The sequence below is a fragment of the Anser cygnoides genome, chromosome Z (genome assembly GCF_040182565.1).
Source record: "Anser cygnoides isolate HZ-2024a breed goose chromosome Z, Taihu_goose_T2T_genome, whole genome shotgun sequence".
Lineage (NCBI taxonomy): Eukaryota > Metazoa > Chordata > Aves > Anseriformes > Anatidae > Anser > Anser cygnoides.
This window is the reverse complement of record NC_089912.1, coordinates 10,557,757-10,570,595: the sequence shown is the minus strand read 5'-3', so window position 1 is coordinate 10,570,595 and position 12,839 is coordinate 10,557,757.

Sequence of the window (12,839 nt, the reverse complement as noted above, 5' to 3'; positions counted from 1 at the left end):
AGGAATCTAAGTTGCTGTAGCCACAGGCATGACAAAAACCTTGACAATGGGGATGGGAAGATTGAGGAGTAAAATGTGTGGACACTGCAGCAAAAAATGGGAGCTGGAAACCTTGAAGGCAGCCTTCAATGCACTCTATAGCTGCACCTCGTCTCGAATGAAAAAAAATAAAAATGTGGTTGCTAACGTTTTCCCATCCACTGCTGGATTCATCGTTGAGGTCTGAGGACACAAATGGTGTCTCCGTGCCTCACACCCCAGCCCTAGAGAAACCAGCAGACCTGCTCCCAGGTCTGAGAAGGAGCTAGCATGTGCTCTTGCTTTTACAGCATGGTCATCTGTTTCTGTCTGAGCACAGCTGTTTGTTTTCTGTCTGTTCCTGATGATACCTGGGAAGCCCCAAAGTCCTTTAGCAGAGGAATTTACATCCTCTGGGATTCATTCGTGTCGTGTCTCCAGTATGGCAAAAACATAAAGCACATGAAATAAGGTAGAAGTGAAGTATTAATCAACAAGTGAAGGGATGGCTGAGAGAAAACAGAGGAACCATAATTTATGAAGTTAATTTGTCCCTCAATACTTTCCATATGCTTATGCTCAAGGAGAGATTTACAGCTTTGTGTGCAGTCTTAACATTGCTTAAGTACTGACCCTGAAAACAAGAAACATAATTTCTCTGAAATGACTGCTGCCTTTTGTTTTGCTTTTTATCTTCTTCCCCAGCCACTCTCAAGCTGCTGCATTTCTCCCCAAACCTCCACCACACCTCCAGCTGCTGTAGCCCACACATCCCCGGCAGGGATACTGGTGGGCTGCGGTCCTACTCTGGGATGATGTCTGGTGGTGGCACTCAGGGCCGAGAAAGAAACACAGTTTAGCTGGGACAATGAACTGAGAATCACGTTTCTGTTCTCCCTCTCCCAATGCATTGGCTGCTGCCTCAGCTGGGTGCTCAGACCAAGCTTCGTCTCTTAAAAGCTGCAGTAGTCTGCGTGACATGTGGGGCTTTAACACTGTCTTTATTGTTTGAGGAAGAGAAATTCCTAAATTAGCATACAAAAAATACTGTTATTGGATGAGCAATGGTAACAGAAAATGCCATGCTTGCGGAATCAGGTGGGAATCAGGTAACTTGCAGGCAAACTTGACCTCTGATGAGGTGTGGGGCTGGCCCTTGGTACAACATAATAGTGCTGGCACAGGTTGAGCAGATTTAATGGTGAAGAGAGGGGACAGGAGGAAGGGGGATAAGCCATGCGTAGAAAGGTGGGTGGCTGGTTGTGCTGAGGAGATTCGAAATCAGGACCCTCATGGTAGGAGCTTGTGCAGGTAAAATGAGTGGTTCGTGTGTGGGTTTATGTGTGGGTTATGCTGTACATGGATGGTTCCTGCTGGATAGATCCAGGAGAGGAAAGAAAGGCAAGAGCAGTGCTTGCAAGGACAACATTTTTCACAAGTATGACAGCCTGGCTGTACAATGAATTCCAGTACTAAAAGAAAGCTGTCTTGCCACGACACTGCTGTTAATTCAATATGTTTGCCCCACTTACTTCCTCACTTTGGATCATGGTTTCATCGCTTTCCTTCTGCATGGAATTATGCAGGTTTAATCCATATCAGACAATACTCTAACAATTTTCAAGATTCTGGGATCTTGCAGAAGTCTTCCCTTCAAACAAACAAGCAGGCAAATTGAAAAGATCTTTCCCCTGACTGCAATGGCAATAACCTAGACTTTGGTCCTGTCCCTCTTCCTGGGACTAGGAAGAAGACAGGGCAGGTGGAAGAGGTCTCTTAGACTCCTTGATCTTGACAACGTTAAAAAAAAAAGACAAAAAAAAAAAAGACTGCACAGCAGTAGAGAGACACTTGAAACTGTCAGAGCAAATCAGAGTCAAGAGCATTGCTCCATGGTCCTACCTCTGACCACAGCCCACCAGACATGAAGGGGAGCTATAAGAAGGAAGGTATGGGAAAATTTGTCCCCTGTCTGTGATCTCTCAGCTATAAGGGCCCTCAGGGCTTTACCTGACTTCCAGAACAGAAGCTAACAAGACCATGGTTCTCCACAAACCTGGATATTTCAGCTGTGCATGCAAGAAAATGTTTACTTCTTCAATTTCACTAAATTCATGGGCACAGTGACGCCCAGTGGCAGTGACTTCCATAGCCTGGTTTTACATGCTGTGCTGTGGATGCCTTGCCTTTCCCTCCATGTGCTGCTCTGCCTCACTACATTTCCAGAGACCATCACTGCTGCCAGCAGTAGGAGGCCCCTCAGCTCCCAAAATAACTTCTTCGCTCTATGCCCACAAGCTGCAAATGTTAAGGAGGCAAGAGATTTCTTGGCTGGACTGAGGCTCTGTGTGAGAAGGTATGAACAAGCCTCGTTACCGCAGGGTGATGAGCCTTCCAGATTACATTATGTGTTTTCTTCTCATGGTGTTCCTGGGAAATACGAGTGTGCTACCATTCCTCCTCTGGAAATGGAAACTGAATCACAGGCAGAGTATGCATCTTGCTTACCAGCAGCAGAGCAGAGAGTTGAGGCAGCTGCCTACTGCCTTCTGCATTAAGCTGTGCTTCCTCCCTGGCTTCCACGCTGATTGAAGGGTGTGCTGCTGGGCCAGGTTTGTGCTGGATGCATGCTAACCTGCTGTGAGACCCAGGGCAGTGCAACTCTGCCTTACCTGCATTGGCAGGGCGGTGTTGGGACAGCTGGCTGGCTGCCTGCCTGCTTGGGAAAGGCTCGCTTCACCCCTGCTCACCCCCCACTCCTCTTCTGCTCACGTACCTGCCTGTCTCCTCCGCGCCACGCAGGGATGCTCAGAAAACACTGGCTTGGCTTTGGGCACTGCTTCTGCTCCAAGCAGCTCCTCCCTTCTTGCAGGTGCTAGGCTAAGGTCTCTACTGCACCTATGGACAGCTTGATGGCTTAAACATTTCGGTCCCCTTGCCTTCCTCCCCTCAAGCTCGTTCCCTCACTCCTGTCCCCTCAATTCCAGAGCAAAGCCACCTGTGTGCGGTGACACCCAGCTCTGTGCCCATCCCATCCCAGCCCCACGCTGGGGGTTCCCAGGGCAGCAGTGTGGGAATGGCTGTCTGTGGGGCTGACAGCCCCCAGGCAGCTCGAGGCTAAGCCCATGGCACCCCGGGTAGGTCTGGCACCACCAGATGAAGCATCCTGTGCTGGTCACCATGGAAACACGCCGGAGGAAAGGGATGGATGGATGCAGCCCCGAGAACAGAGCATCGCTACTCACCGGGTGGGGATCTCCCCCTCCCCATTCCTCCAAGCATAGGACACTCAGGCTGTGCTCACAGTCCTTTGGACCTCCCAGCCCTCACTGTTTTATTTATTTGTTCCTCTCTCCTGATTCAAGTTTTCTCTCTGGAGACTGCTGGGGTGCACTAGGAGGACACTTCAATACTGCTTGCAGGCAGAGAAGGAGGCACCTGGGCAATGTGCTTTCTTGGAAACTGCAACACCACCCCTGGCTTTGGGTTCTGCTCGGGGGCCTGCACCAAGCTGTTAGGCACAAATGCTGCAGAACTGCAAAGTGGAGACAAAGAAGAAGTAGCAAAAATCAGGATATTGCACTGTGCATGCACCATGTGTACAGAGCTGTATGCAGAAAAAAATCACAGGTGCTGTTTTCTCAGGAACAGGCTTTTAAATGATACATCACAGACATTTGTTCAGTATATTATCCCTAAAACATGTACTATATGAGCTTTCATTTTTCTCAAGGACGTGGTTCCTGCCTGTGGTTAGCCCCATGGTGCTAGCTCGCGGGGTCTGGGTGTGCCTTCTGGCTGTCACCTGCCTGTACAGTGTCAAGGTGGAGGAGCTGTGAGAGATGAGGATATCCAAATTCCCCAAATTAAGGGCAAAATCCAGTAAGTGCTCTAAGAAGTCTGCATGTTAGATGCTTCCTCCCATCAGCCAACAAAGAAAGAGAAAAGACCAGAGCTTTCCAGCCCACTACTACAATGGGAAAAGTGGCATAGCTTAGGAGGAGGAGAGAAAAGTTGTATCCCTCCCATTTTGTTGGACGCTGGCATGTCATTACTATAGAAAACTTCATCAAATGGACTGCAATGATTTCCTCTAGGTCCTGTAGTGTTTGTCCAGGTCTAACTTTTGATTTTCACTTGTAGATTATCACTGAAGCACAGCTATTTTACTAGTGCAGCTTCTGGCATTACCCTGGAGAAAAACACAATCTATGACACTTTTATCAAAAAGAATTGAAAAATAAAATTTGAATAAAATATGAAGAGAAATTAGATCTGCTACTAATGATGCCTACTATTAATGAGGATATATATGGTATTTCAAGCATTCATATGTTTATTCATGTCCATAAACGAAAATTAAGCTTAACTAAAATATTCTTAGGTGGAGCCATATTACTTCTCAGTATAGTACTGAAAACGCCGTTCTAAAGTACAAACCTGACAGAGCTTTCACAATCAACTACAGTACTAAGAATGATGCTGATTAATAATAATTAGTATCTATATCCAATCCACAGAAAATGATTATTTAATCCCCATAATAACAGTCATTAGGTAAGTGATTAACATTACTTTGTTACACTTCACATATTTAACATTCTTTGTGTATTAAGTCCCTAGAGGGAAAAACAGCAAGGGTGTTTCTCCATTTGATTAAAGCATAAAATCGCCTTTCTCAGCCAAAAGACTTGAGATGGATAGCTTGTGCCCAGATACTCAGAGAGGCTGAGTAATTCCGGACAAATAGTCTTCCTAGACTAGCAGAGGTAGCTGTGGTGGACTAAGTCTCAGCTCCTCTGACAGTGATACTTTGCTGTCTTCAGAAGGCATGAACAGACACTTTCAGATGTCTGCCCATGTCATCTCTTGCAAGATACTCCGGAAAGTCCACTCTCTTAGCTTGTCCTGACTACGTGGGGAGTGTGGAATGCAAAGGGAGTGCAGATTTCTTTTGGTCAGGAATGCTGACCAGAAGCGCTCCATTAGGATTAACTTGGAGTCAAATGTAGTTAACCAGACCCTACCTCTGAATAACTGCATTTTTACAGCAATTTATTTGTTTATTTACTGCCATTTCAGAAAGTCTACTGACACACTGGCAAGATGGAGAGGCTAGAGATTTTAAACATGAGCAACTGTAGGAGAGACAAAATAAGAAGAGCTTTGCAAAGGCATTCAGACCTTGACCTCCTGGCAGCTTCCTGGAGCTCATGGGAGGGAAACAGAGCAGGGCACAAGTGTGCTCCATCAACGTCTCAAGCATTCAGGCCTCCTTTTGCTGAATCATGATGAACTCTCTTCTTGTTTTACCCTTCTTCACCCTTTCCAAACTACTTTGAAAAATGGTTTTTGAAATACTGTATCACACACAACATCCACACACTCCCACTGTTTTCTTTTTCTGTTTCAAATACAGCTTAAACAGTTGACAGCCAAAAAGTACATAAATGAAAGCTGTGATATAGGAATATATTTATACATATGCATGTTTATATGTATTGTTTACACAAATGCAGGCATATATACTTGTTCATTTCTGTTTATTTAAATAACAATGATATGTTATAATCTGTCTCTCACTTACAGGTATTTCCCATCTTAGCTCTACTTGTTTGTTTTGGCAGTGATTTGTTCCACCTGCATATCAAGAAATCTTCCATTGTTTCACATACATTTTAGAGCTGACCTGAATGCATGACATGTCTCCTGCTTGTTTTGTGCCAAGTGAAAGTGTTGGATTAGTCCTTGGAAATGTTGACGGCATGGGATGGGTGGCTGGCCAAGTATTTAATGACTATATGGTATGAATGCCATATAGTCCAGCAATCATACCATTAATCAAAGATTGTTCACTGTAGATACAGATGCTTAGAAGCAAGGACAGACCTTATGCCATTTCTGAATACAATCAATTAGCTTTTGAGGGCCTGAATGGATTATTTTCCCACTGAAAAGTAGGGGAGACGTTGCATTGTAGCCTGAATGCAGGGTCGTGCAGCTGTGTAAGGGGAGGGGGACAAGCAAGTGTCTACGAAGCCAGCCCCCAGAATGGCCAAGCAGGTGAGCTCTGCAGCAGTCAGTGGTCCAGACAGAGCTGTCTCTCATTCGCAGGCATGAAGCGGATGGCAGACCAGGAAACACAGCATAAGGAAAAGCAAAAAAGAGCTAACACGCTGGAGTTTCCTTCGGAGAGCTGGATGTCCAGCTTCCCTACCTGTCCCTGACTAGATCACTTGTGCAGCTACCCTCTCTGAAGAAGCAGACTCAAGATCAGTCACATAGGAGAGTTTTTTCTGGGTATGGGACAGAGGGAAGGCACATTGTAGCTCTGCTCTGCACGGAAATAGGGAGCAAAGGCTGGAGCATCACTCCATGAGCAGTGGCCTGGAAGCTGATCCCATACCTCTACACACTGACGCTGTCCCTTATTCAGGTTGAGAGGCAGTGCTTCAGTGGACTCCATTTGAGACAGAAAGGACCTTTTTAATTTGGGGAATTAGTAATTTGGCTGTAATTTGGAAGCCATGGGGCTGGAAGTGACAATCCCTGTTGCTATTAGCAGAGATCAGAAGAAAGCCCATTTTCATGGCAGGGCCCCCCAGGCACAGAACTCCATGATTTCTGAGATGCTCTGTTGGTCTCTGTTTGGTGTCCTTCCACCAGACAATTCACCTCTCTATGCCTCAGTTTCCCTTGATATAAAATGAATTAGATGTCCCAGACCAGACACTGCAGATCCTTGGCCATGTGGACAGTTATGGTTGTCACAGCTTCTTCCTTCTTTTGCAGTGTGACACAGATGCCGCATTGCACCGCTGGATTGATGCACTTGGAGTCCTTATCCAGCTGCAGGAGAATAAAGAGTGAGTGCATATTTCCAGGTGTGGCAGGGGCTGGGAGAACAAGCCTCTGTTTTAACATCTGAGGAGGGCTGTGAGGCACAATCACGCACCTCTTACCACCTCATTTCCTGTGGACCTGGAACTTTAAACTGCCCCGAGCCTGCAGTCACCTATCAGCAGACATGAGTCTGTGTGCAGTGGATGACAGCAGGGACCAAAGACCAGCAGCTCTGATAAGGCCAAGGGAATGATTTCCTCTCTGCATGACAGAAGAGAGTGTCAAACGCTTACTTTGCTTAATGATGTTTTTTTTGGTGGTGGTCTAGAGACGAAATGTGCAGCTTGTCATGAAGGAGGACTGTGGCTGATTGCACACACTGCTGCGCTCAGGAGAAATAAATGCAAATTCAGAGGGAGAGGTGCAACACAGAAGCACAGAATTTCTTCTTTGGGGGGCTCATGTGAGGACCTCGTGTCTTGGTAGCTCTGGTCTCCTGTTCCAAGGCAGATCTGCTGAAAGAACTGAAGGCATTCCTGACTCGAGTGCACTATGTTTAAGCCCTTCTTAAAAGCCTCCAGCATGGGAGTGTCCTTATGTTTTGTGCTTGAACCACCTCATAACAGAAAATGTCACAGTCAGAGGGACAGGGGAAAATGGTAAGGGCAAAAACTTGGAGTGAAAATATGGCCTTTTGCATCCTTTTTAGGAAGCGGGATTCTAAGATGGAGGGAAAGATTTATAGGCGAACTAAAGTCATTGTGAGTCTTTCCACTGACATTACCAGGCCTGTGAGTAACTATATTCATAACAGTTTCTAGCAGTTACCATAGAACCAAAACATTTTAGACTGAAATTCATTTTCACAGTGCTGAATACAACACTGCCATCAGACATTAATGCAATTTGGGGAAACACTCTGCCTGTAACTGGTTCAGCATTGTAAAAGCTGGTCCCAAGACATGTTCCACAGGACTTCTCAAACACTTCTGCCTCTGTTGCAGCTTCAGCAGTTCAAGAAAATTGTCATTTAGGTTGAGCATTTCTAAAGACCACCAGAACCGACCATTTTGCCTTGTGCTGGGCAGAAATACACTAAAATATACCCCAGCTTTGTTCTGGCTATTGAACAAAGAACTCTGACAGTGCTGGTAACTTCAGTGATACAAAGAAAGTTGTGTTTGTGATTTGCCGGTGAAATATGTTGCCACTGGTGAAATCCTGCAGTGTGCTCAGACTAAACCTCCCAGCTGTAATTTTGCCTGACATTTCTTTACCTTTGTCATTGGTATTGCTATCGGGAGCCAAAGTCTGTGTCCTGTACCATGGTACAAGTGTAATAAATACATAGTGCCTCCTTATCCCTTTCTATCTGCAGTATGTTTGCATCCAGAGTGACCATCAACTGAAGATCTTTCTCAACAACACATCTATTAAAGCATGTTAGTTGTTTACGACATACAATATGTATTTTGTGTGTATTCCTGCATTAAAATGCATATCAGCTTTTCCAGCTGCCATCGCTCCTGCTCTGCTAGTGTCCTCCCTCTGCATGATAACAGAATATAAAATCTGCTCTCAAAAAAATAAATTAAAGTCAGCATCGCAGACTGTGATCAGCAAAGTATGCATGCATAGCCTTGACTTTAAAACTGTACATGTTCTTAAGAGTTCTGTCGAGTAAGGATGGACTTCACCTGTGCAATTTGCTAAGTTTCTGAAATGAATTTCTGACACAGAAAACAGTATGGGCAAGTTTTAAGAAGCATTTCACATTAAGAAACAAATGTTCTGGTTCCTCTTACAAACAATACAGGCTTTATTTTACCTGCCTCTTTTTTAGTTTTTAATTAAAGCTATAATGCAAAAGATTCATAAAAAAAAAAAAAAAAAAAGGTTAAATCCAAAATCTACAAAAAATATCTCCCAGTAAGGCAACGTATTTTACACCAGACTCTATCTTCAGATAGAAGTTTGGGGCACTACTGAAGCATGTACATTGTCCTGTGAGCAGACTCTTTGAAGTCAATTGAATAACACCAAGAGGGAAAAGAGATGCCTAAAAGACTGTAAGATTAGTCAACTGCTGATGTTCTTTTTGAAGTAGTCTTTAAGGGACAAATCCTAAAGTAAACTGGAGAAAATTTTCCTGCTGATGTATTCTGTGAATGTGTATTCAACAATGACATTGGGTTTTATTCACCCTATGTGCATCTTACTGAAGAAAAATACTTGATATGTCTGTACTTCATTAAAGGTATTTGTGGAAATATCACAGTAGATGGAAGGTAGACCATAAACAAACCAAAAACATGGCAGTGGGTATCATGTGTGGGTTTATGCCTAAATTTAGACAAAAAACATCCATCAATCAGGGCTATCACAAGGTCCTCAGTATTGTAACATCTTAGAATATTACAGTAAAAATGTGCTAAACTCTTTACCTCCAGCAATGATTTTATATCTCATTCTGCAGCTTCATAAGATCTAAATACAGATTTTATTTCTGGTGAGAAAACACCGTCTGTAGTAAAGCAATCTGGGAAAGCCTAATCTGTGCAATTAACTGTGTCTAGCTCTGAAGAATAGAGAGAGATGTCATGTATTCAAGTGATGGGGAGGATGTCTCTTTGGCCTTCAACAGTAATCTGAACGCATCTGTGCCATCCTGCTGGAGCAGAAGCAAGGCAGTTTTGTTCTATGTCAGTTTTATCTTGAATGAGGGATTAATAGGGTAACTTGGTACCAGTGACTGAGCCATGAGGTTGTTTTTATCTGCTGTGTGATGGGGAAGCTGTGGGAGGCATGGGTTCTGTCCTTCGGCTCTGCACCCATGCAGATTGCTTATTGTTTGACATATTTATGTATTCACTTGTGTATTTCTGGAAGGAAAAGGGAGGAAGAGACATCAGAATTGGACTTGCTTTAGAAAAATAAATCCCATCTCCTCCTACCAAAGTGGGAATCATTTGTTCACTGTTCTGTAATTATGTGGATGCCGTGTAGTAAGCAAGGCCCCAGGCAACACACTGCATAGTGAGAATAAAAATAAATGTCAGACAATTCCCATTTTGTAAAGGAGAATGTTCTGGTGAATATCGCAACATGATTTGTTTTGAAATGTATCATTAATATTGTTTATTTACTCACTTAGAAATTCTTTCTTTCAAAGTAGAATACGATAAATAATGAAAACAAATTTCAGTAAGGAAAATACTGGGAAAAGATTCAAATTTCTGAGGAATTTTTATAAAAATGTATTAAAAATCAATATGCTTTCTGATAAGCCTATGAATTAAAGTAAACTGTCCTAGCTCAAAATACACATATAAGACAAACATACCTCTGGTTAAGGAAACAAGGTTGAAAATGAAACATAAGCATAGCAGCACTAACTTAAAGCTCTTTTCTTTTGTGGCTGCCCTGTGCCCCTGCTCCCAAAGCTGGAGCTTTGAGGAGCCCTTAAGCAGCAGACTGGTATGTGGGGGTGAATATTTCAGTTTCAATTATGTGGATATTCTTCTCTAGCTATTTGCATTTTTCCTGGCCCCTGGCTTTGTACAGAGAGGATGCAATGAGAAAACAAAACCCACCTCATCAGCATGGATGTGTTCTGAACATCTGGGCTATCACAAGGGGCCAATGTTGTGCAAGGCTGTGGACCAATTTGATGCCCTTCAGGTGAGCTGGCTGCAGTGGAAGGAGAGGACTTTTTGCCACCTATTGAACCCCCACAGCTCCTTGCTCCAATCTTCACTGAAGGTGAGGTCCTACCTTAACACTGCATTTTCCACTGCGTGGGACAGAACTGTGACCCAAGGAGAAATATTGACATATGTAGCAAGCATTGGGAGCTGCTGAGAAACACGGCTCTGGTTATCAGCAAAAGCCATTTCCCTGTTACTCAGAAGTGACGTTTCAAGCTACCACATAACATTTGGCCCTTCCAATATTGTTTCTGTCAAGACCACTGCAGAGGTAGGGTCTTTGTTTGGAGGAGCTGAACTATGTCTGGGTCAGGAGCTGCTGAGAATGGCGTGTATCACCAGGAATTGTCCTCCCCTGGGACTGGTAGTGCCCAAAGTCCAATACTGACCACAGGGGTTTTGCTCCCAGGGGTACTGACATGCTGATGGAAGGCAGGCATGGGACAGGTGTCTTTGACTGCACTATCAGGAGGAGAAAACCAAAGCATCCTTCTAGCTTGATTTCTGAAAGCATGGAAAAGTGCTGACTGCTGATGAAACACTTTCAGGAGAATAAAGGTTTTCACCAAAATGGCTTTTTAACAGATGGATTTATTTTCACTGGAACAGCTGACACAGGAAAAGAGAATTATTTTTTCATATAAATTATGTTTCTTTGAACATTTTACCAAGAATATTAACAAATGCTTTTAAAATGTGATTTTTATCAAAACCAGACCATACCATTTGAATGAGCTCAGGCAGCTATAGAGAGACAAATTAGAGCAATTCCCATTGTACTCACTTCAGCGCAGAAGACTAAATGGAGATTTCTGTGTCTTATAGGCAGTCATGACAAGTTCTCCCTCTCCAACAGGTGGGCCAGAGGAGGCAGAGGTAGAAAGAACAAGGGAAGGTTAAGAGAAAAGTGCACACATCACATATCTTGCTGTCAGTAAAATGTCCAAATATAGTTGGACATGGCTGAGAGGCCAGTGCCATCACAAGATTATTATTTTTTTCGACCAGGGGGTGGTTTATTCAACACCTGGCCTGCGGGCTGCAGATGGGTCCCACCTGTTTCAGAAGGGGAAGTGGATCCTAGCCCAGGAGCTGACAGGATTTTTTGAGAGGGCTTTAAACTAGGTACGAAGGGGGACAGAGATGAAATTAGACTCGATAAAGATGAGCCTGGGGGAGCAATGCCAGGGTTGGGGGTGAAGGCAATAGCTCAAATAAAGTACACTAATGCATGCAGTATGGGCAACGTACAGCAGGAGCTGGAAGGGATTGTGTAGCAGGCAAACTGTGATCTAGTTGCCATCACTGAAATATGGTGGGACCCTTCTCGTGACTGGAGTGCTGCAATGGATGGCTAGAAGCTCTTCAGAAAGGGCAGACAACAAAGGAGGAGCAGTGGTGTGGCTTTCTGTATGACAGTGTTTTGATGTTTTATTGCTTGGGGCTGGGAATGAGAAAGTAGAGTCCCTGTGTTTAAGGATCAGGGGGAAGGCCAACAAGGTGGACATCCTGTTGAGGGCCTGTTACAGACAGCCAAACCATGATGAAGAGATGGAAGAAGCATTCTAGAAACAGCTGGTAAAAGTCACACAATTGCTGGTACTTGTTCTCATGGGGCACTTCAACTTCCCTGATATATGCTGGAAATACAATACAGCCCAAAGGAAGCAGACTAGGAGGTTCCTGGAGCATGTGGGAGAGAACTTCCTGACATAGCTGGTAAGAGAGCCTTCTAGAGGAGGTGCCTCACTAGAACTGGGGGACAGGGAGTAAGATAAATACCCCATGATTCAGGTGGAAATGTTTAGTGACCTGCTATTCCACCTGGACTGTCACAAGTCCATGATGGAATCCACCTGAGAGTGTTGAGGGAACTAGTGGATGTGATTGCCAAGCTACTTTCCATCATCTATCAGTGATCATGGTCAACTGGAGAGGTCCTAGATGACTGGAGACTTGCTACTGTGACACCCATCTATAAGAAATGTTGTAAGGAGGACCTGTGGAACTACACACCTGCCAGCCTGACCTTGGAGCCAGGAAAGGTTATGGAACAGGTCATCTTGAGTGAAATCACACAGCATGTGTGGGACAACCAGGGGATCAGGCCCAGTCAGCATGGGTTCATGAAAGGCAAGTCCTGCCTGACCAACCTCGTCTCCTTCTACGACCGGGTGACCCGCCTGGTGGATGAGGGAAAGGCTGTTGATGTAGTCTACCTAGACTTCAGCAAGGCCTTTGACATGATCTCCCACAGTATTCTCCTGGAGA